General features: G+C 41.4%; 1 protein-coding gene across 3 annotated transcripts in view; it reads left to right on the plus strand.

The window, feature by feature from the left end:
* Positions 1-1427: 1427 nt before the first annotated feature.
* The window catches only part of OSBPL6 (oxysterol binding protein like 6), a 95008-nt gene continuing 72246 nt past the window's right edge, over positions 1428-24189 (plus strand). For 2 of the 3 annotated variants that reach the window (XM_084209605.1, XM_084209607.1), the window contains exon 1: positions 1428-1709. The gene's annotated coding sequence lies outside the window, so the exon portion shown is untranslated. Of the gene's footprint in view, positions 1710-1821; positions 1907-24189 lie in introns of those variants that run through there. The other variant, XM_084209606.1, reaches the window with a different exon arrangement.

Below are 24189 nucleotides of genomic sequence, written 5' to 3' on the forward strand. Positions count from 1 at the left end.
ACATTGGCATATTGCCTGGTTTGCACCTTAATTGGGGGAGAGGCTTTGCACTCTAATAATCCAATCTTAAATGTGCTCTGTAATGTATGTGGCTTTGTACTTAATCTTTCTGTGGATTTTACACGAAAACTTACTGTGACACCCACCAAAGTTCCGCTTAATGCTCTTCCTGCTCCAGCTCTTGGAAACAGAACACCAAAAAGAAAAAAAAAAAAGTATTACTTAATGAATTTCGTCGCTTTATTCAACCACATGGAAAATGACACTTTCAGGTTCAGCTGAAAGAATAAAGTTTTTTTCCAAGAAGCTTATCTGAGAAGTTCCACAAAAAATACTATGTCAAGGGATCCTTCTGTGGAGGTCTCTGCTAAAATAGGAAAATGAGTATGGCTTTTGTATGCCAGGGTGCCCTTTGTTGCACAATGATACTGCCAAATTTGCAACTGCTAGTTTGAGAAATAGGAAAAACATAAATCAGCATCACACAGCCTGTCTTTGCCTAATGAGTAGTGTAGGTTCAATAATTTATAGAATTCTGTAAATCTACTTTTTTCTGCAGTATTTGTCCTTTTTCCCCATTCTCTTATTGAAATTTGCTGGCGGTGGCATCTGGGTCTCCAGGGATTTCAATTGATTTTCTTGGACGACAGCATCTATTTCCAATCTTGTTACCATGAACCAGAGAGCAGGGCTGAGGTGGGGGGTTTAAAAAGTCTGAGTACAGTTTGCTGAGAGACCTCAGAGCCACCTCTGGAGGGCAGGAGGTGCACCAGCCATGGAGACAGGGAGTGACCAGCCCTGCCCTGGGGACAGGGAGTGACCAGGCCCAAGCAGAAGGACCAGGGTGCCAGAGGCGTTTCACAACCAGACCGATGAGTCTACAGCCTGCCCGCTCCACAGCAGGGTGACCTGTTCCACTCCGTGGGTTCACTACACAAGACAGTCCAGCTTCCCCTTTCCAAAGGCGTTTAAGCTATTAAGGATGTTGAAAAAGCTGTGATGGAGGATCTACAGGGGAAAAAAACCAATTCCCCATCCCCAAAAAACCAACCTACCAAAACAAAATAACCCGCAAAAACCTAATTCAAATTAAACCAGAGGAGTCATTTCTACGGCAGCTTTCTGGCGCACGTAATGTGGTTTTTTACAACCTCCCATTATCAGCTGACAAAGATTGATCAGCTAAAGCAGTGACCACTGCGGGAGGGTGACGGTGCAAGCTTGGGTGTCGTGCTTGTGTCACCAAGCCGGGGTGGGGAAAGGCGCTTAGGCTGCTGCTGAGAGCGCTGTCCCTCGGCGGCACCCCTTTGTCTGACGCCGTCCTGCCGCCCCTGGCACGGAGGTGCCTCTGCTCCAGCACAGCACGTGCTTTCCCGTTTCATTCCAGACCTGATGTCATGACCGAAGCCCGTTACGCGCTCCCCGCCGCTGCCCGGTTTTTCCGTCACGCCGGCAGCACCCCGACTCGGGGCTTTGCTGTGCGCAGCGGGGCCGGCTGCGGGAGGGACGGCGAGGTGCCGTGCCGTGCCGTGCCGAACTGAGCCGTGCCGAGCCGTGCCGTGCCGAGCCGAGCCGAGCCGAGCCGAGCCCCGGCGCCGCCCCGCCGCTACGCGCAGAGGGCCGCAGCCGCGCTCGGCAGAGCATCCCTGCGCCAGCCCCTCCTCAGCCCGGTGCCCGCACCTGTGCCCGGGCCCGTGGCGCTGCCGCAGGTGGGTACGGCGGGCGGAGGGCACCTTGGCCGGCGGGCGGGGGCGGGGGGCGGCGCGGCGGGGCTGCGGCTGCCCGCCCCCTCCCTCCTTCCCTCCCTCCGTCAGGCGGGCGGGGAGCTGCGGCGGGAGGGAGCGGGAGCGGCGGGGCGCAGCCTCCCGGGCCGCAGCGGGGATGCGCCGCGGATCCCGGCCAGGAGGTGGGCGCGGAGCGGCGGCGCTGGGGGCGCGGGTGCGGGCCCGGAGCGGCGGGCCGGGCCGGGCCGGGCCGTGCGGGGATTCCCGGGTCGGGCGGCGGCGGAGCCGGGCTCGGCGGGCGCTGCGCGGTGCCGGTGCCGCGGCGGGGCGCGGCGGTGCCGCCGGGGGAGGCGGGAGCGGCCGGGGCGCGGCGGCGGCGAGCCCGGGGCTGAGGCCGGGACCGGGGCTGGGGCCGTGGCCCGGCCCGGCCGCGGCTCTGAGGCCCCGGGGCGCAGCCGGAGCATCCGGACCGGGGGGGCCGGGCCGGGTTACGTAACGGCATCCGCGCAGAGAGATGCGCCGGTGTCAGCCCCGGCTTCCCTGGCGCTCCCCGAAGTCGTGATTTTTTTCGCCCTTCCCTGCAGAGCAATTTAAAATGCTCCAATAAACTGTGTGGTCTGCGAGGTTCAGTTGCAGATTAGCTGTCGCCAAGTTGATGCGCTCTCAGGATACCTTTTTGCTTTCGTTCTGTTTCTCTCCAAAAAAGGCAGGAACGGCCTGTATTGCCAATTTGCTAGCAAGGGTGCAAATCCCTTCCAAGTACTTTGAAGATGTATTAATTAAAACTGATGTTTGAAAAGAATGTGTTTGCCCAAAGTGCTGATGCTTAGAACGACTGTATGACGTGAGCTTTGCCATTGGCTCGTCGTTTCATGTCAGTTTCTAATTGCTGTCGTGTGCTGCGAGGATACATTGGTGATTTTCTTCCCGAAAGCTTCAGCAATGCAGGTACCATGGACTAACAGTAACTGAAACAAGACCTTGCTGGACTTCTCAGAGCAAATCAGGAAGCCAAGGTCAAATAGCAAACGTCAGTGCAACTTGTATGGGGTAGCGTGAGAGAACAAAAGTATTCACAAATCTTATTTGAGAGTTTAAGTGAAAAGTGTTCCTTAAATAGACTATTACTCAGTAGATGAAAAAAATTGCTTAGTGAAGGTGTGAGGAAATTGCTATTTTAGGACTACAATTAACTATATCAGCTCAATTTTAATGGGACTACTACATTTAATTGCATTCCTAACAGATTTTCTGTTCTCTAGATGATTAACTTGCAGAATGATACCAGCTCAAAGATTAAAATCTCATCAAGTATCTAATGGTTTCTATGCAGTGTAATTGTGTTTGGTTTATAATAGTTCTTTTCTAATAACCAGCCTTTGCCCATACAGCTGTAGATACTATAATTAGCCTTTTTATCTTGGTGTAAATGACATGACCTTGACCTTTAGAGGTTAAACAGATGTTGTTGTTATGGATCTTATATGTTTAGTGAAGCATTTTTTGTGTATTTAATAAATACTCTTTTCTTTTCTTTTTGTTTAAAATTACACAAGAAGACTACTTCATCTTTTCTCTCCACCGTAGATAAATTAACAGAGAGGTGTACAACACTGATTATTTGAGAACTGTAACAGTTTTATATTTAAACAACCTTTTCTTTCCAAGTACATGGCAGAATGTATATCTGGAAAACAGTAGAGTTTGGAGAGTTTATTACTGAAGATTCCTAAACATTTCCCCTTGCTACTGGAGGCTGAAAGAGGCACCCTTTGTTGTACTGTAGTTCATCAAGCATGCTTCTTCCACTTCCCATTAATTTGCCATTGCTCTCCCAGATCCTCCAGAGCTCTTACAGCTGTACTGTGGGGGGCCTTGACTGCAGCCTTGCTTATTGTGGAATATTTTCGCTCTCAGCCCATTCTGGGAGCTCGTTCATAAATGTCTGTGCTGTGAACACTGGTTTGCATATACTTGTAGGAACGCACGTGGGGTTTTTTTCCCAAGTGCTGGTGTTGAAGGGCTGTACTCTGTGTATGTATATGCTCAGATGTGTTTTTATACAGCCATCAAAAACTTTACTGACAGGTGTCAGAGTTGCTCTGCATCTGAGAAGCGATTTGGGTAGGATTACAGTAAATACTACATTATGACAAGCTGCCGTGGCTGTGGAAAGTTAAAGCTCTGTGACTCGTGTGGTAGGGCACTCCTGGCCTCCTGCTCTATTGCAGATGGTGGTAGGCATGAGACTGCTCTCCTTTCACTTCTTTCTCCAGTCCACTCTGAAGATGAGCAGAGAGTGTTCATGCTACTTCTTCCTTTATTCCTCTGGCACAGGTGTGTGTGGCTGTGTGTGTGCACCCCTGGGTGCTGTACATTTCAGCTGAGCCACAGCCCACCGATGGATTTCTTAGCGTGGAGGAAGTGAATGAGTCTGTTCTTGTTCTTCCAAGTACGTGGGATATCAGCAAGGTTTCTTCCCTGGGAATTTTTGCTTCTTTACCATGGGGCTTTGTCTCAGGAGGGCTGTATTTCTTAAGGGACTTTAGTCAGCCTTCTGTGCCTGTGCCATGCTGGAGAACCTGCTGTCCCTGCAGTGGGAGACAGGAAGGAACCGCCAGCCCTTTGCTACTGAAGATGTGTGTGTGTTTATATTTTTAATGTGTGTGTATGTCTAAAATGAGCCTGTCCTAATGATTTAATTAGCCCCTCTGCCTCATGTATAGGGCAGCAAATACTTGTACATTACTCCTGTATTTTCTAATATTTTTTTTTAAACACTGAACAATTCAAACAGTTCCTAGAGATTTCTGGGAGTTTGGTTTTTTTTTCCTCTCTTTTCCTTGTAACTAAATGTTTTCTGGTTTGGAAGGTTTTGACTATCCTGGTATGGGAAAAGGCAGCCGTTTCTGTGATAAGTTTCATGGGAAATGTTACTCTGGGTAATTAAGACATCAAAAAGGAATTTCTCCAAGAATTTCCTTCAGGCTTGTGTTTCTTTCGTAAGCTAAGTTTAATGAGATTTTAAAAAAATCCTTCACAGTGGAATACTAAAGTAAATGCTTACTTTTTGTGTGTGTGTGTTGAATTTGCCATATCAGCGTAGGTGTTGAAGGAAGCAAGCAAAAGGTACAGGATGATTGTGAAGGATGCAGAGGTGTTAAAATGATGTGTTGGATCCTTTACATCAGTAGAGTAGAGCATAGATCTGGGATTGCTTTGTTATGAAAACAAGTCAGCCCAAAGTAGGTAACATTTGTCTAAGAATGATCTAAACATCGATTTCAAGAAACCTTATCTTGGAATGTGATACACTTTCTCAGGTGATGAACTGAAACATTTCTCAACAGAAAATCTACCAAGCTCAAAGAAGAGTCTGTATGAAACCTGTGCCATGGAGTGAAGTTTACCTGTTCAGACAGAGGAGGCCTAGGCTACATCTGCCCAGCAGTAGCTGACCTGATCAATACTGGAAAATGAAAAGCAATAGAAGGACTTTGCTCTGTAGCAGTTCCTGCTTCCTGTAAAATGTGTGTGGTGGGAGCCTAAAAAGTTAGAGAAACCTTGGTGGTGACTGCTAATTGACCTTGGATACGGGCAGTGGAATTGGTGGGACTTTCATGGCTCATGCTGACAGTTTAAATGAGAAAAGGCTAAATAATAAATAAATGAGAAAGGAAATAAAGCAGTAGTGCCAGGTGTGGGGGAGCATGACAAGGGCCATGCCACTTGGAAAAGGGAACAGCTTGCTGTGAGGTCCAGGCCACTGCTCAGGACTTGGACACACTGAGCAGCTGGAGTGAGCATTCTTTTCCTCAGGGTCTCTTGTGGCAGGGTCACATGGATCTTAATTTTTGTGTATCATGGAATAGACAAGCTGGGATAGAAATGCCCCGCTCATCCTGCTTAATATAGCATGACTTCATTTTATTCAGATTATGTGATGCAGCGGTGTCTCTCAGTTCTTGTTGCTACTCCAACCTCTTCCCCTGTGACAAACCCAGTAGGGATAAGGTGATGTTAAATGGAATTTGGGTCAAGAGAAATTTCTGTTAACATCGTACAGGAATGGTTGCAGACTGATGATTCTTCTTCCTGTTTCCTCTCTGCCTTCACTGTGTCTGTCCTGTGTGTAGTCAACCTGCGTCTGCAGTGGGACTGCAAGTGCACTCTTGCTCCCATTTCTACTTTATTAGGATTTTTATAGCTGACCTTCTCAGGGATCTGTGGCATCCTTTTGATCTTTTTTCAGGAAAACAGCATTTAACTGTTTCTTCCTTCTGCCTTTGAAAATCAATCTTCTTTGGAAAGAAATGGCAGTGTTATAGGAGAAATGGGAGAGAAATTACCCCGGAGACTGTGGCTCATCTAACTAGATTACAATTTTTTAGATTTTAGCCACAAGATAAAAGTTTCTTTAATTAAACTATTTTCAGGGAAAATAGTGGAGAGCAACTTATTTTCTTTTATATGTTGGAATTTAGGGAGCAAGTTAGCTGTGTTGTCACCTGGTAAAGATAGATCTAGGGGAAATGGAAAGGCAGAATCACTGATGGAGAGCTACAGAAACGGCAAGAAATGGACTAGATAAAGGGACTTTCATCTTGAAAATGAGAATCTGGAGTGGTTAGTTCAGTGACAAATGTTTCTTTCAGAGTAGAGTGGGTCAGCTGGGTGAGAAAGTGGTGGCTAATGGTGGAAACGATACTTAGTTAAAAGGAAGAAGCTTCGACATAAAACAGCTTGCTGAGATCCGAAATAGCTGCAGTTGGTGTTGAGTCATTGTGAAGTCCCTCTGACCCCAATGTGAACATGGCATATACATCCCTCTGCTAAGTAACTGTGCTGCTTTTCTGTTTAAGTCCATGCTTCTGGAATTTATTCTGTTTTGGGAGAACAAGCTCCTTAAGATGCTTGCCAAAATCAGAAGGATAGGAATGATATGAAATAGAGCTGTAGAGCAGGCAGGGGATGAGTCTGTCTGTAGCTAGACAAATTATTTTCCCATGTAATGATTGAGGAATGCTAAAATCCATCTCCTTTCCCCCCCCCACCCCTTCCTCTCAGTTAAATGCACATTGTCTTTCCACATTCACTTGAGCCTGACAACTCTGTTCTGTGTGTAACTTCTAGGAAGTATAGGCAGGTCACAGTTGCTACCTGGTGTACTATTCTTGGGTGGCATAATTATGGGCAAAAATAATGCATTCTCTGACTGAAGGGAAAAAAAGAGTTCTCTAACTCTCCTTAACTGTGACCTATATTGTGTGGGTGTGCAAATATGCTGTGGAAAGCTAAATGTAAATTACATGCTGTTCCACTGAGCAGGCTTTTCTTGGTCCTCCTAATAACTGGTAGCATAGCCGACATACAAAACCCGTGGTCAGTTTGCAGTATGCAATTCAGTGACAGGCAAGGCCATGCAATTATTATTTGCAATGCAAAATAATCTTTAAAAAGCCCAAACAAGGTATTTTCTCTAGTAGCTGCATACTCTGCCTCTTGCCCAGTCACCATAAATACTGTTTTGTGACAGAGCCTGCAATTAATAAAAAGAGTGGCTTCAGTCTTTAATTAATACAATAATGGTTGTTCTTTCTTTTGATGTGTATTGAGGATTATTGGGGGAGGCCTCAAACCAAGTCAGAAATGAGGGTTAGAATTAGCCCAGCTGACCCTTACAGGACTCCCCAATAGCTCCATATGGTTGTGCAGTATCTGTGAGTTCAAGGCAAAGAGACAGCTTCAGAAGGCATCTATGATATGCTTTTAATTGCCATTTTCTGGGCATCTATGATATGCTTTTAATTGCCATTTCTGGTGATGCCAAGGTTGTGGTTGGATCTGCAGATGCTCTGAAATGTAGCAATGACATGGCAGCTTGGGCTCATAGCTCCTACCCTTTCCATAACATCTGCTCTGTGTCTCGATCTTCCTGCTGCAAATCTAAATTTTCTGAGCCACATTAGGAAGAGGAGAGGGTGTCAGATTTTTTGTCTTTAAAATTAATGAATTCCTAGTCATCAAATTATTTGGGTTTTCATAGTATTTTGGCCAAAACAAGGTAACGATAATTCACAAAGAGTAGGTTCAGCTAAAACAGCCAGTTGCAATCATGTGGCCTTTCCTAAAGCTGTGATATTTTTCTTAATGCCCTTGGGTTTAGGTTCCCAGCTGAGATGCCCAGCCCTGTTCTGCAGGGGCTGTGTAGCAGATCCCTGCCCATGGTTCTCCTGATGTTTTGTGCCTTGCTGGGTGCCTCATTTTTCTCCCAGCTGTATGACCTTTGTAGAGCCAAACACCCACTTGTCCTCTCTGACACCAGCCCGTTCTAATAGTTGGAATGTTGCTCTGTGTGAGAGCAGCACGGGGCAGAGAAGGAAGGAGGGGTTGTTGCCTCCAGCTCTGATTCCTGCTGCCTGCCCAGCCCAGGGCTGTACTGGCCCTGGGCTGCTGGCTTGTGGTGCAAAGGCACGGAGATACTATTATTCCCTGCCACCTTATGGTATTTCTAGTGAACTTACCTCCTGATGTATTCATTATTAGACTTCCCCCTCAATGTTCTTCAGCATTTTTAAAGATTTATTCAGTGTTTTCAGATTTTTATGCTTTCTTCTTAACTTTGTGAGCGCATTAGCTCAATCATTTTGCATAAAGCTGTCAAATACCAGTCATGAACCTGCACTGTATCTCTTTAGTATTTCTATTACTTTACTATCTCTACTAAATTATTGACTATTTGAATTATTTTAAAGTTACACAGAATTCTTTTGTAAAGTATGACTCCATTGACTTTAGAATCTTCTACATTTTCTTCATTCTTTTTCGCATGTCTTTTTGTACTAAATCAGTAAGAATAATTTCAAAGATGGAGTAGGGAATAATGTGTAAAATGCAGGTAGATAATAACAATAACTTGATAAACAGGGTGAATTTCCCCTAAGGGGAGCAGCTAGCTAACACCAGATGAAGGGGCTTTACGTACAGTAAACCAGAACTGTTGAGGTTGTCATTGATGTATATTAGGCTCATAGATCTCTGTAGGGAAAAGGCAGTATCTCATAAGAAAGAAGGTTTTTTTTTAATGCCATTGCATAAGTTCAAAGGTAATGAACATAGTTAAAAAATGATGTTTTTGTTTTGTTCTGCTTTGTCTGGTTGTGGGCACTGCGCTCGGCGCTGAGGAACACTGAGCGTGCTTGTGGGGGGTATGGCAGCTTCAGAGATTTTATTCTTCAACATCTATGGCAGCCTTCCCATTTTGGAAACTAGTGGAAACAAACTGCTCTTAAGGCTGCAGATATCTTGGGGAACACATAGTTCTGCTTTCTTGGCTGATTCTTGGGTGGCTTGCCATGAAAAATGTGTCATAGCTGTGTGATATAACACTGAGAAAACCACCAACATTGCTAAATCTGTTTGTAGGTGAAATTTAGTTTCTTATAAAGAAATGTAATGAGTACAAACTTTTTTTGAATCTAATTTTTTAAGATCCAAATGCACCAGGGGTGTGTTCATCCCTTCTGGCTTTCCAGCACTGAGACATCTTCCACAGCTCTTGCCCTCTTTATCATTCTGTCTGTCCTGCACAGGTCACTCCCCACCTGTTAATTCAATGCTCTTGGAATTCCAGAGCTGTGCCCAGGCTCACTGCTGCTCCTGGTGCCACAAGCATGTCCCCTGGGCCAGGCTGGGGATGCTCCATGCCTGTTCCCTCCAGCTGCCATCTCTGTGTGCTTCTCCTAAGGGTCCTTAGGATCTCAGGAGATCTTGGGGGGTAGTGCCAGGGGCTGGGGGTATAAAAGGAAAAAAAACCTTGGAGAACAGAAGGCCTGGATACTCACTGTGCAGGCATACCAAGGAAAATGGGTTATTTTCCTACCAGTTCTTATGCCTAGAAGCAGTGTAAGGTGCCATTTCTTAATAGCAGCAAGTGAAATATTCTTGCACTTTAGGTTGGTGTTTCTGTCAAGGTGGATTATACATCTCAGCCATGCTGAAGCAGATTTAAACATAATGGTGCATCTTCCAAATGCAGGTTTCTCATTTAGGAGGACAAGTCTGAACAGAAATAAATGTCTGTATGTGTTGTGGGACCCAGAAAGTAATTCAAGCAGACCTCTCTGATATTTTTCTTTTTAAGCAATCCTGGTATGCTGCAAAAATGAATTTAAAATCTTTAGTTAGTTACCCACAGGTAACAGCACAGAAAATCAATAATTTTTCAGCTAATGTCAGTTTTTTCCATTAAAAGATAAATGAGGAAGTGTGAAGCTTCCAGTCTTCTCAAACTTCTGTGTACTTCCCAGATAGCTGGTTTTAATTTATCTTTATATTTTGTATAGTGTGTACTTAGTGCTTGTCATTCCCATGGCCAGGCATTGCTTGTACTTTTGAATTAAATAATCAAATAATGATGCAACTGTGGGATGTTTTAAAAGCCTTTGTTCAACTAGGAGGGCGAATGTTTTATTTGAGGAAATTAAACATTGTAGGAAACTGAAAATGATCCCTATCATGGGTTAGACTTTTACTTACTTGGGAATGTGCTGGCTCATGTTATCTTTGTAGTCACTGAAATTTATCAGTGTTTAAGTGCTGGTGCTTTGGAGGGTCTGGTCTCGCATTTAATTTTCACAAACAAAAATATTACAAAGCAGAATAGGCATTTTACAAATAATTTCAAAGGCTAAACCATAAATACTTGAAGGGAATGAATGGACTGTGGGTTTCAAACTTCTGCTATAGACTTCTGCTCTACACAGCCTTTTGTCTTCTGAGGGTCTGACTGGAGTGATGGGGAAGTGGAGACTGCTGCCCTGGATCTGTAGAGTGGAAAAGAAAAGGAAAATGGCCTTCCTAAGTTTTTCAAGTGCACAGGCAAAGGCCTGCTTCTTAAAATAGGTACAGTTTTCCTGTTTCAGGATGCTTGTTAAAAATCAGAGAAAATAAGGATGAATTTGAAATTTTCTTTCCAGAACACTGCAGTTTCCAACTGAATATCTACAGTGCTTTTCTCCCCTCTTTTTTAAGCTGCCCTTTAGATTATTTTTATGATTGGAAAGCTGTCCCAAAACATATTTATCAGGTGTCACTATGTAGCAGTAATGCAGTTAACCTTACAAGTCCTTTTTACTTCCTTAGTGTATTTGCTTGGTAGTCTTTCAAGAATTATTTTACTGCTATTTTCTGGTGTTGATTAATTTTGGAACAGGTATTGCATACAGCTGGGGAGTTTCTCTTCTGTGTCAATGGCTATGGGCATCTTGGCTGAGGGTGCTGACACATATTTGGCTAAATGCTGATTTACCAGCTATTGTGAAGGACTGAAGAACGTTGAAAAAATTACTGAGTTACTTAAGAAAATTACTGTTGTCCTTACAGCTGGAGTGATTTCTCCTCTCAAGGAAGAAAAAGAAATTGCAACAGAAATTGAAAGTCAGTATTGAGATAAAACAAATGTCAGGGGTAACAAAATACTGTACTATTTTGAGGTATGAAATTGTCCTAAAGTGCCTTAAAAAACAAGTGTCTAAGTTCAGTATCTTTGTTCATTCTGTGGCAATATACACATTAATGAAAAGTTTGAATGGAAAAACACCAAGTCTCGCTTTTGAGTAGAACTTGGATGCTGTAATTCAGTTTTCTGGTATAACTTTTTCGAGATATATTTATTTATGATAATGAAAGTATTATGAATGGTGATAAAAATCTTTTTGGGATAACATTTATGAATATCACAATAGATTTTCACTGTCTAAATGATAGATGATTCAGAATCGATGCTTTTTATTCTAATGGATTTGCAAATACTGAGTAGTCCTTACCTGAGTTTATAATTTGTGAATGGTAACAAGGAGCGGAGGGAGAAATTTCATCTCTATATTTATATTTATGGTATCTTTTATGGCTTTTAATATTTTATTAGCATTTTATTGTTTATACTTCTGGCATTAACCTTGCATAAAATATTGTTTTCAGGACTATTCTTATGCCCAGATTTTGTTGCCAGATAACACTAGGAGATTTTTCAGCAACTGAGAAATCAGTAGGCAACAGGAAGCTTAAAAAGGAGATGCTGAACTGAGTTGTATGGCATTAGAAATTCAGAAGAACCTGAGGACTCGAGTTGGAACCTCTGACACAAACGGTGAGGGCTGGAGCACATCTCCTGTGAAGACAGGCTGGGCAGTTGGGTTTGTTCAGCCTGGAGCAGAGAAGGCTCCAGGGAGACTTCACAGCACCTGTCCTTGCCCAAAGGGAGCCCTTTATAGGGCTGTGCTGGCAGGACAGGCAGCAGTGAAATAAACTGATGAAGGGTGGGTTAAGGTCAGATGTAAGGAAGAAATCCTTCACTGTGAGGGTGCCTCAGGTTGCCCAGAGCAGCTGTGGATGCCCCAGCCCTGGCAGTGTTCACGGCCAGTTTGGCTCTGAGCAGCTCCATCAGGTCGAGTGAAAGGTGCCCAGCCCATGGCAGACAGCTGGGACTTGATGATCTTTAAGGGACCTTTTTACTCAGACCACTCTGTGATTCTATATGTAGGTTTTCATTGCCAGTAAAATATGAAGTGAACCCTTCAATTATTTTTTCTGCTTTGGTGGTGGTGCCTAAATCTTCTGTTTCATAAATGTGTGATTCCTGAAAAGAGGAAAGGGGACATGGTAGTTTGGTCACCAGTTTTATTCATGCAAGTTTATCACTAGAATTCTGCCCATATTTTGTTGAGCCTGTTCTGGAAAATCCAAATTTGTCACCACCTTACATGGGAATAAGAAACTCTGAGTGGGAACAGTGCTCCTTGATTTGTCAAAGTCAGTGAGCAGAGGGAGGAGGAATACTTAATGAACTCAGTTTGACTGGAGTTTGTGTCAGCCAGCACATCTTCTTGGCTCAGCCAACATCACAGATAAAATCTTATGGTGGTTGTTAACAGCAGGGTTGGAGGTGTGGATGGAATCCTGGCAACTGAGGGATTTGTGTTACGTGAGTGAAGTCAGATGTCGTCATGAAGGGAAATTTTTGGCATCCTGTCTTGAGCATGAGCATACACCCAGCAGTGATAAATGCCCCCTTTTCAGGTTGAGAATCAGTCCTAACAGAATTGCAGGTGAAGGCTGAGCTGCTTCCTTCTGAGAAATCATGATGACAGTAATTGAAACAATCAGATTTATGTTCAGCTCCTTACTGCTGGAGGTCTTTTTGTTATCTCTAACTCAGTGTTAATTTAGGTCACCCTTTAGTCTAAGTAAAAGAGACCACAAATGCTTTTTCTCTTGACTCTGTGTCTGTACAGAATGTCCAGGGGATGCTGTTCATTTTGGTGCTAGTGTATTTTATGAAATGTCAGTTTGATATAAGAATGAAAGGGCTCTTAAAATAATTTGGTAGCTTACAGTATGCGTTTATTTATTTTGGGCATCTTCTGTATTCCTGCTTTTATGTATAGTACCAAGTCCTTAAGAAATGCTTGTTTTATTGGCAATCATCAGGGATGCACCAATGCAGCAAGAGCCTGTGAGTCTCCAATATCTCTGTCCTGCAGCTTGAAGGGTGCAAGCAGTGTCCTCCTTGAGCCCTCCTGAGACAGATGAGGAGCTGTGTGCAGTAAACTTCGAGGTCTGCACATAAATACTGTACTGGGAAAAGTGTCTTCCAAAACTTAGCTCCAAATTGAAAACAGAATGCAAATAGATAAAACCCACAAGGGTTACCTTTTTTCTTTGTAACACCAAATTTGTGCAAGTGAAGTTGTAACTCATTTGCTCTCACAGCTCTTGAGAAAATTAACACACTTCCAATAGAAGCAGTTGTAAGGACAAGTCTTTAATTTTCTGGTATTTATCTTCTGAATGCAGTCCACCAATGTCATTTGTTTCATTAATGTTTCAGAGTGCATAACAACTTATAATAGAGAAATGTGACTGCCCTTGTCTCTTCCTCCAGGCTTAAATAACAATGTTTTGTCATATCTATTTATATTGTGTACGTTAAAGTGTCATTGTGAACCTGAAAATGCCTCTGAGTATGTTTTGTGGAAGTTGAAAGCCCCTGAGTGATAATGGCAGGACACTGTTGACCTTGTTGGTGTGTCAAGTACTAGTGGCTGTGTTTTGGGATGCAGAACATCTTGATAGTGAGTTATCTGTGATGTGGGCCTCTCAGATGGTCTTGTTCAAGTGTTCTCAGTGGTAAAATCTGCTTGCTTATGTCAGAACTGGAGTGAATTCCTCAGATAGGGGAATATTTCTGAAAAAGTGAAACACGTGGAAGAAAAAACCCACTGTGGAAATAATGGAGGCTAAGAAAGTTATTTTGCCAAAAGTAGTTTCAAGTACATGCAAATCTAGCTAAACGAAAGGTGTGTGAGAGCTTTCTCACCAGTTGTGGATAAATAAGTACAAGATTTCTACAGTTTCTTATTCTGTATAGTGGGACCTACTCCCAGGCCTTGGGATTATCTGTGGGGAAAAAAATAGTTAAGTCAGCATCCTTTGAAAAATATAGCCAATGAGTTTGAAAATATTTTTTGCCTCCCCTAGGCATGAAAGATGAGCATGGGCTGGCTGTGGTGTGTTGGGTCTGATGTGTCTGGTGTCCTGCCCATAGCAGTAACTCAGAGCAGGGAGCACAGCATCCTGCCCTTCCCAAGCCCTTCCCTCTGCTGCTGGACTGGGCAGTGTCACAGGGAGCTCAGAATGCCCATTTCCCCACCCAGCTGGTCCAGTCTGTTCCTAGACCTTCAGTGTGGCAGGTGTATGTGCTTATTATGGAGTGCTGCAGTTGTGTCGGCTTGGATAAACCCAAAGTTTTTTTAACTTAAAATTTCTCCTTTCTCCCTCCTCTTGGTCTCTGAACTAAAAAAGAATCCGCTTCTCATTTAGCCAAAATAGGCTCTTTTTTTCAGTTAAGGATTTGAGATTTATGAAACATGTCAATAAACATGCCCAAGGAAAAACTTGCTTGTTCCAAAAATATAAGGCAGACTTTTCTAGTTAAGAAAAGTCATCCTAGCATATGGTGTGTTTCTTTTAAGATGCAAAATATACATATACTGAGATGAACCCTCTGGAGGAACTTTAAGGCAGTAGCTCTTGCTCTTAAAGCTTCTGTCTTCATTTGTTTCAGCAGACATTTACATTTTGAAGATTTTTCTTCCCGATTTCTCAAAGATGTTCATGGTGCCCTGCCAGACTGTTGTTGACAGTCTGCTTCTTGTAGGATACTGTTATATATAAATAGCGCCTTTTTTATGCCTAATTTTTCGAGCCAGGAGAAACAGTCGGATTTGCTTTCAGCATGAGTCTAGAATAACATTGTCTCTGGCATAGCAGTTGTTGTAGTCTTGTTGTGTGACAACTGTTGTACACATTGTTTTACATGACTGAGGCTGCAGAAGAGATGGGTTTTCTGTGTGTTTTGACATGTTTGTGCTTGTGGGGCTGCCTGATGTGGTTTTCCCAGTGCCTCACTTGCTGTGGCAGTAGCCTGTGTTCAGTGCCACCACACTACTGTGACCTTCAGACAGACCAGCAAAAAAACCCATCTTGTTTTCTCAGCATCCCAAAAGACAATTAGGAATGGTTGCCTGAGCAACATAACATCGTTGTCCAGTGCCACAGGGATGGCTGTGATGCCAGTTGGACTGTTCTCCCAGAAATGGCACGCTTCCATGCACAAAACTGTGAACTAGCAAAGGAATATTTTTGCTTCCCATTTGTTTTTCATCTTTGCTTGGACTCTCTTCTGCTGAAGTGGTAGAAAATAAGCAAAGGCATAGAGTAAACAGAGGAGTAGAGGATAAAAAAAAGGGCAACATGAACAAAGAAAGGAATCCTGTGGGAAAGAGAGGTGGGGATGCTCTGCGTTTTGGATATAGGAACAAAGAAGTGGAAAAAATCTGACAGAAAAGATTGTCAATGTGGAAGAAACACTTAGAATAAAATAATTTAGAAAAGGAATGAGGGAGAAAGAAAACATGGGCAATGCTGGAGGAGCAGTGTAAGTGGGTAAAAATGGGAAATATCTTTTTTTAGATAAAAAAGAGCATGTAATCAGCCTTACATTAAAGCTGTATTAACTAATGAGATTTGTTAAATCTGTTTTGCTGAAAAATCTCTATGTCAGGTTTTGGTGTTATTTGTTTTAGTTTTTGTTAATTATAAAGAAACCAACAGACTTATTGATGCTTTGATACTTGGGTAAGTTTCCCTAAAACAAAACCTGCCAAAGATCTCTTCTGGATTCAGTTGCTTATTGATCTTGTGTGGTTAAGGCCCACTTGTATTTTGCAGCCAACAGCTCACAAGGGAGCAATATGGCTGGTATCACATCTGTCTGCCTTTTTTTGTCTCAGCCTGAATGAAGAACTACCTATTTACAGCTAGCATAACTGTGGGGAGGCTTTGGCACCCGTCCAGACAAAGGGCTCGCAGTCACGTCTCTACATCACACAGAGATGCTGTAGCTACTTTCCTGCTGTTAACCCACCTAATTTTCCTTGTTTTATACATATATAGCCTGTGAATTTTTGGATAGCTCATGTGCTGTATGAAATACTTGTTCCATCTGTTCAGAGCATTTGAGCTTTATAATAAATTCAGAGCAATTCATAGGTTTAGAACTTGACTATTTTTTTCAGCCAGTAAAGAATTATGTGGAAGTCTTTCAAAATAAAAGCTAAGCTGTGAGAAGAGAATAACACAATAAACTAAATAGGAAATAAGGAATATTGAAACTAGATGATTTTTAAGGTCCCTTCCATCCCAAACCATTCTATAATTCTATGAAATATTTTCTTTCAGTTTTTCCTGAGTGAGGTATATGTGTTTGAATTTTAACTACCTGAGGTCTGCTTAATAGTCAGTTTCTTTTGCCACTTAGGTGCTAGCTTGTTCAGTTTTTACAGAAAGATATTCCTTGTCCAGAAGGGTTTGTGTTCTATTTTAACAGCTTTTCTGCTATGTAATTTCATTATGAATGATGTAATCTTTAAAGCTTTTATTTTTTTCCTCTCTGGTAGTGTGGTTTGATGGCATCAACAAAATCGGTTACATTGAGGTGTGTTCTAATATATTAAAATCTCATTTTTGCTGGCTGCTGTAGTACTCTATCAGATGCTTTTAATGTAGCTGCTGCTGTGAGCAGTCACAATGACAAAGGACTTGTGCATGTGCAATTGGGTTTAGAAATCAGAGGTTTATATGTTACAGAGCTCTAATGCCAGCTACAGCAAAGCTCATCTCTCTTCCCTAAATAGCTTAATAGGTGGCAGGAATTTATTTTCTGCTTTCATGGTGTCCAACTTCTGTTTATGTCTTTTTTATATTGTAATCTCACCAGCATCTCCTGAAGGAAAGCTGAAGTTCTGATGGCTCCATCAGCTTCTTATACAAATATCAGCTACCAGAGTAACTCCATAAAATTACCTGTACAGGCTTCCCTGTCCTGTGTCTCGGAATTAAGTTTTCAGAACATCCCTCTTAAAAGGACCTGTCTTTTTCTATTAGAGGGTCTGCACTTGGTTAGGGTTCCTTTTTTGCCCTGTGAAGCTTGCTCATAAAGCTGGAAGCAATTGCAGTGACTAGGCACATGAAATAGCCACCCCACTGTAGGAATGGCAGCAGGTTTCTTCTAAGAGCTTCAAGTCTGCCATTGAGAATTGTTGCTTATTTAAATTTCAAGTCTAAATCAAGGCTAAATGTAGATTTTGGAGGTTAATTTCAGGATGCATCTAGCTAATAAAAAAAATTACTCTTATGTCTAAGGTAAAAATAAAAATATTATCTTTGGTTACACTGTCCTCAGGATAAAGCATCTCTGTTTATATAAATAGAGATTTTTAGTTGTTTCTTTGAATGAAGAATAATACATTTTTGAAGTGTAGTTGCAGATAAAAGTCTTCATACCTTTGTATAAATGTTATAAATAATAAGCAGAGAGACCTAGGGTATTTTCCCTAATTTTGAGGGAATAGAATAAACTTTACTGACCTGTTTTGGTTTTTTTCCTCTCTCTACCTTGGAATAAAAATCTTTTATGGTATGTGCACATAAAGATTTATAGTTTTTGTCTCTTGACTAAAAATATAAATATATATAAAAACAAGGAAAGGGTTTATTTAATCTTTACTGCAAAAATTGGTTACTTTATACTTTGCAAAGCTGTATATTTTATGGGTTGTTCAGTAAATTCTAAGTCCTACACCTAGAATTTCTGGTGTTTAAACAATACATTTATAATGGTCTCCTTTTGAAAACTAAAATTATGATTCCATAATTTTAGAAATATTTTTTTCCCCTCTTCCATTATCTCCTCTACATGCAGCCTGTGTGATCTTACTTTCCATTTTTCTGACCCCATATTTCTCAGATGATCTCTATGTATTATTATTTTTATTAGAGTAAAATAGAATTCCAGATACATTTTCTGTATGTCTGCTATTAATGTGATTGGGAATGGACTCTATGGGCTTTTAAAGTTTATTTATTTGTGTGTGTTCCTGTGCTGGAGTGCCTTGTCATATGCAAGTCAAGTGTCTGGGTGAGTCACTGTGGTGTTCAAGTCAGATTACAGTCAGCCTCTCCCATCTTACTCAACTCTTTGGTGGTGTATGGTCACTGCTGATGAGTCATCTCTCAGCTTCACTGATAAATTCCTGGTATTTCTGAAAAGTTTGTGACTGTGGCAGATGATACAGAACAAATAGGGATGGGATATTTGCTAGGATGCCTGCCATAACTGTGAGCTGCTAGCTCAGCACTGGCTACAGGAATTTTGTGTGTGGTGCACTTCAAATTATGCTCCTTGGACTGACACTTAAAACTTTTTTTTATCCCTACATAATGAGTTTTATACTTGAAAGTAGTCAAGTAATTTTCAGGCAGCTCTCAGAACAGAGCTGCACTTCTGTAGGCATTAGGGAATTTTTAAGACTAGGAAGAGATCATGGATGTCTTGCTTGGTGTGCTACATGAGACAACAGAAAAACCTGCACTTATAATTCCTGCAACCATCTAATTGATCTGCACTGTATCATCAGCAATAATTCCACTCTCTGCTTATACCAATTCCACTTAGAAACATAACAAGATAGAAGCTGAAGTAAGTGTGGAATATGTAAGATTTTCTCAAGAAATGATGCTTTTTGATATTTTATCTTTTTATATTTTTCAAGCTTAAATAGCAAGAAGGGAGATTTGATGTGTGAAACAGAGAGCAGCCGACAAGCTCCAAGCGATGCCTCGGTGTTGGAAAGACAAATTACGTGTTGGTAGAATTGCCTTGTGAAGGTCTAGGGCTTGACGTGCATCAGTGATCTCAGTGGGTTGCCAAAGCTGGGGAAGAAGGGTAGTGGGCACAAAGAGATAAGGAAGAAACTAGTAAAGCAAACTCAGCAACTGTGCTGGGTCAGCTCCAGGTGGGTAAGAGATGTTTCCAGCTGGGGCAGGTCAGGACCAGACTCATGGAAAGCACCGACCCAAAAGTGAGAGAGAGCCCCTGGACTGTTTAGCATATGAAATGAGAGAATCATTAGCCAATAGAAGATAGAATACTGATTATTAAGAGAGCTATGCAACTTGCAGTCAATAAATACTAGTTCCTTTGTTTGCTAAGATGTACAAATAGCAAAAAGTTTTGCTAGTTGGTGTGCTTGATATGGGGAGCATCACTGAGCAGCCAGGCTTGCCAGCTCTGTGTCTCTCAAGTGTGTCATTACTGGGTAGCTGCACACTGGGTAGTGAGACTGAATTTTGTGGGCAACAAAACCACCCACGTTATTGAATCGCATTGCATGCAATTCTGCAGTGGGCAATAATTCCTGAACATCTGTAAAAATACCTGCTGTGGCCAGGAGTCAGAAATACACCCAATATCTTAAATCCTGTTTGTGTAAAAATGCCAGAGATAAAAGCATCAATTATGCTACCAAGAAAGCCAGCCTGTCACCATTGTCTTGGGGTACCTCAGTGCCTTGGAGGCATAAGCCCCAAAAAGGAGCTCACACTCACATATCAATGCCTTTCTCCTTTCTTTCTTTCTGAATTCTGAACAACAATGACTGGATAATGCCGTACAGTTGATCAGTGAATATGAGCATGTGAAGAGCTTTTGAGAAATAGTAATTTGATTATCTGCACTAAGAGAAAACAATTTTTTATGAGATTTAGAATACTCAGTTTTCCATTTTGGTACTTGAATAATTATGACTGAAATGCTTTCCCAAAGAAGTAACAATACAGCAATTGGCTCATAATTCTGAGGGGCTGATTTTTGTGTGGCAAGTGTGAAGGTGCTCTTTAAGTGATTTGTATTTTGCCTTAGCCTGGAGCTGCTGCACCCTTATCTCCCATATGGCTTCAGAGACTTGGTTTGTAGCATTGCAGATGTAAAGATGATGTATTTGGTCATTATGTGCTCTATTTGTCCTGGCTCTAATAGTGGCTCTTCTGGTTCAAGAAAGGCAATGCAAGCAGCATCTGCAGCTTTGTAGCAGTTTTGCAGCAGCTTCAATCTTCATAAGTGTGTCAGATTCTTCCAATGAATAAGTACTTCACAGCACTGTTTTCTCCTTGGTGGGTTTGCTTTATATGTGATGTGTTCCTTAGGAACAAGTCTTGTTTCTTTTGAGTGATAGATCATGGTGAGCATTTGTGTCTTTTCCACGTATCTTTTAGAGTAAGAAATGAGACCCATTAAATGTCAGTGTTGATTTCAGTGAGTCTCACTGGTAACAAATACATACATGAGTAATATCCTTGAACTGGCTGGACTAATACATACATTTTTTTTTTATTGCAATCTTCCAAAGTGAGCTTGTACATCAAGATATACTAGAGTTGTCTTTCTCTGAAGAAGGCATCTAGGACTCATCTCTGCTTCTTTGTCTGATGTGTGAATATGCTACTTAGATAATTAATCTGGACTTCTGTGATGACAGTTGTCATGTGTAGAAATAGTATTTATATAGTAATTGTCTGGGGATGCTTGTAGGTGGTCAGGAAGTCCTGCATTTCTGGTGGTGCTAGTTAATTCCTGGAAAGAAGTCTTGCTCCTGTAGCTTCCTGCACATTTCAACCTTCATTTGCAGTTCAGGACAGGGTGTCCCAGTATGGGTGTGGTGTTTTGCCCTTTCTCTGAAGTTTTGTCAACACTTCAATTTTAAAGCATTTAATAAATCATCTCAATTAGGATGCATTTTTTCATATTACAGGATTAAAATCTCTATATTAGAGCAAAAATATTTCTGTAATAATTGGCTTTTTTGGCCTTTCAGCCCACCAGATGGGCAAACAGTAAAAGTCTAAAGCATTCCAGGATAAATATTTCAAATTAGAATAGTTAACTGTCATAGTGTCACAGCTTTGCCAGGTGGGAAATTACTAAGATACCTTTTAGAAAGGAAATTATGAATTCTGGGCTTATGCTGATATGGAAACATGCTAAACCAAACAAAAATAGGAACTTTTAAAAAACATCCCACATTCCTCTAATTTCTGCCTCTTATTTCTCTTTTATTTCCAAGCATAATAAAAAATTACTGTAAAGGGTTTTGTTTGTTTTTTTTCCCTGGCATGATATTGTATAATTTTTTCCAAATGCTAGATAGGGGCTGTTTGGCTATTTGCACATCCACAAGCCACTACCCTTATTATATTGAAAAAACAGCTCAAAGAGAGCTACTTCAACCTTCTTACACTGTTAAAATACCATTAAATAGCTACAGGCCTGTAGGGACAATACTGCAAAATGTAGGTGTTGTTTCTGTCCTGGTTTTTAGTTCTAGAGTGTCACTTTGGTTTTGCATCTTAATATGTTCCCATGCTATGAATCCACAGAGAGAAATGTAATTGCATGCAATTTGTGTTTCTCTTGGAGCAGCAGTTAATATCTTGGGCTGTGGGTTTGGTGGTGGCTTTTTCTTTTAGAAGAACTGTGAGTCAATTACTCAATTGCAGAGCACTGAATGAAGAGGACAAGTATGGACCTGATGGCAAATTCCTCTGCTCTTCACTTTCTGAGGTGATGCTCTGAGCTCCCCAATTCACTAAATCTGTTCTACTGGAAGTGCCATTGCACTTGATCATTTCCAAGGAAACAGGAGACCAGTCTCCCTGATGGTCAGTGACAGGCACTTCACTCACCACTGCTCCTGTCAGGAGGGTCCAGCAGGTCCATGGATGCTCAATGGAGATGGTGCTGTGCCATGTACAGAGCAGTTAGATCAGGGAGAATTGAACTGACAGCTGTGGGCTACCTAGAAAACTTTATTTATAGCTTCTTCATGGTAAAGAATAATGGATTTTTTTTCCAAATTTGTGATTACTGTTTATCATTGTGTATTGCATTCAGGGCAGCATAAGGAATCAGAGCTTTTTCTACAGTTCTTTTTGTCTTGCATTATTTTCAGTTTCAAAATTGTAGTGAGAGAGATCCATGTAACTGACCCTATACTGGAGCTTCTTTTTGTGGCAGACTTTCAGATGACATTAGTTGAGGTGACATTTTCCTTTTGATTTGTAAATAAAAATCTTATCCCAATGTTGTGTAACAAAAAGTAGGAGTATTTCAGCTGATGATGTGAACCTAGAACATTCAGTGTCAGCAGGTTGGTTTTTTGCCCCTTTATTTTATGCAGTAAAATCATGATTAGAGCTTTTAAAGGCAACAGTAGTAACTTATGCCTCTCTGGAACAGATAGTATATTTATATTTGGAAGATCCTTCAAGAATGTGGTACCTCAAGTCTTTGGCTCTATTCCATTTGATTGAATGTACCATTATTGGAATTTTTCATCATAATTTAGGTGATGAGTCATTTCTGATTAGACAAAGAGCAAAGAATCAATCTATAAAGAAACCCAAGATTTGAAATGACAGTCACAACAGACTAAAATAAGGAAATGTTGTGAACCTGCATATGTAATTCTGTAGCATCTCCATTTAGTATGCTTTTATTTGTCTAGTGAATTAAGTAATAAAAAAACCCCTTGAAAATCTGTTTCCAATTAGTGAAAGCTACTGTCAATATGGTAATAGAAAAAATGTTTTAATGAAATATTCTTAAGCTAGTTCTCCTTGTGTAACCAACAGTAGTTCACTTAATGCAGTACAATATATGATAGCCTTTTTTCTGCTAGATTCTTTGAAGTGCTAACTTTCAGTTTGCTTCCCTTGGCATAGTGAGGTGATGGTTGCCACACAAATATATAGAGGTGGTAGCAGAAGAAGAAGAAGGAGGCAGCAGAAATGGAGTGACAGCCCTTTTGCTCTGACACATAGACCATACAAATGTGAAGCCCTTATGATTTCTTTGATGTAAAAGTCACAGAAAAAGGCTTTATTACTTGTCCTGTGTCCTGTTGTGAGGATTTGCAGAGCAGCTCATCAGCATCAGTGCCATTGTCCTTTCTGTGCAAGGAACAGTCACAATCTACATTCCCTGTTATTGGCCTTGCCAGCAGTCACAAGCCATTCGAAAATCAGTGATTTTTTTTCTTTGAAAAGCATCTTACTGAAGTAACAGCTCCAGTTTGGTGAAGCCCTCAGAGCAACAGGAGATGGAAGAGGAGAAAGTAACAAATTTGTGATGGACAAATGTATGTAGTTTCCTAAAGGACTTGAGAAAACATGCAAATATTTTAATAAAATGAAACAATATTAGACTTATACGTATATACTGGGTACTTGCTTTTGGTTAATGTTTTAAAGTCAAGGGAGGTAGCTGAATATTTTCTATATACACACAGAAAAATGAAAACTGGGAATATTTTACTTGATTTTTTTTCCACTTGTACTTTCTTAGGCATCTTCCCTATTTAGAGGACAGGCTGGGTTAATAATTTTATTTGTCTGAATCAAATTTCAAAGAAAATGTGTAAATAGTTCATAGTACATCCTTCTCTTACTATCTTCTGTGCTATATAGTGCTGCAGTTGTGAATATTGCAGTCTTAATCTTACACTACAGTTGCTGGATAGTCCTTTTCTTGGATTTTTGTCTCATTTCCAGCTGAAGGCGTCATTACCTCATCTTAGAAGGACCAGAAAAAAAGAGCCATCAGGGATTCCATCTAGGAGTTTTTGTTTCTGTTTGCTCCTGCTTTATGTGTTTGCTGCTTGCTCCTCAGTGGAGGGAGGGGATGAGTGTGTTAGGAGTGGCATCTCAGGAACATGGTCTGTCCTGTCAGTGCTCCAGCATTCAGTTTTGCTATGCTGAAACTAAAGGAGGCCTCAACACAGTGTTGATCCTCTGGGTGTGTCTGGCCTTGATCATGGATTGCCTTTCCTCAAGTGTTTACCATCCTTGGTAGTGCTGGATTCAGATTCTGTGTAGGTTGGAAAGCCATCTCCCAAAATGTTTGTGACCAATGAAAGCTTACCTCAGATTCCTGTTCCTGCAGCAGTTCATTTCCATGCAGATGGTCTTGCATAGTTGCTGTATCTCTCTACCTTCTTGCTATGCCACT

The sequence above is a fragment of the Fringilla coelebs genome (assembly GCF_963513975.1).
Source record: "Fringilla coelebs genome assembly, chromosome: 7".
Classification (NCBI taxonomy): Eukaryota; Metazoa; Chordata; class Aves; order Passeriformes; family Fringillidae; genus Fringilla; species Fringilla coelebs.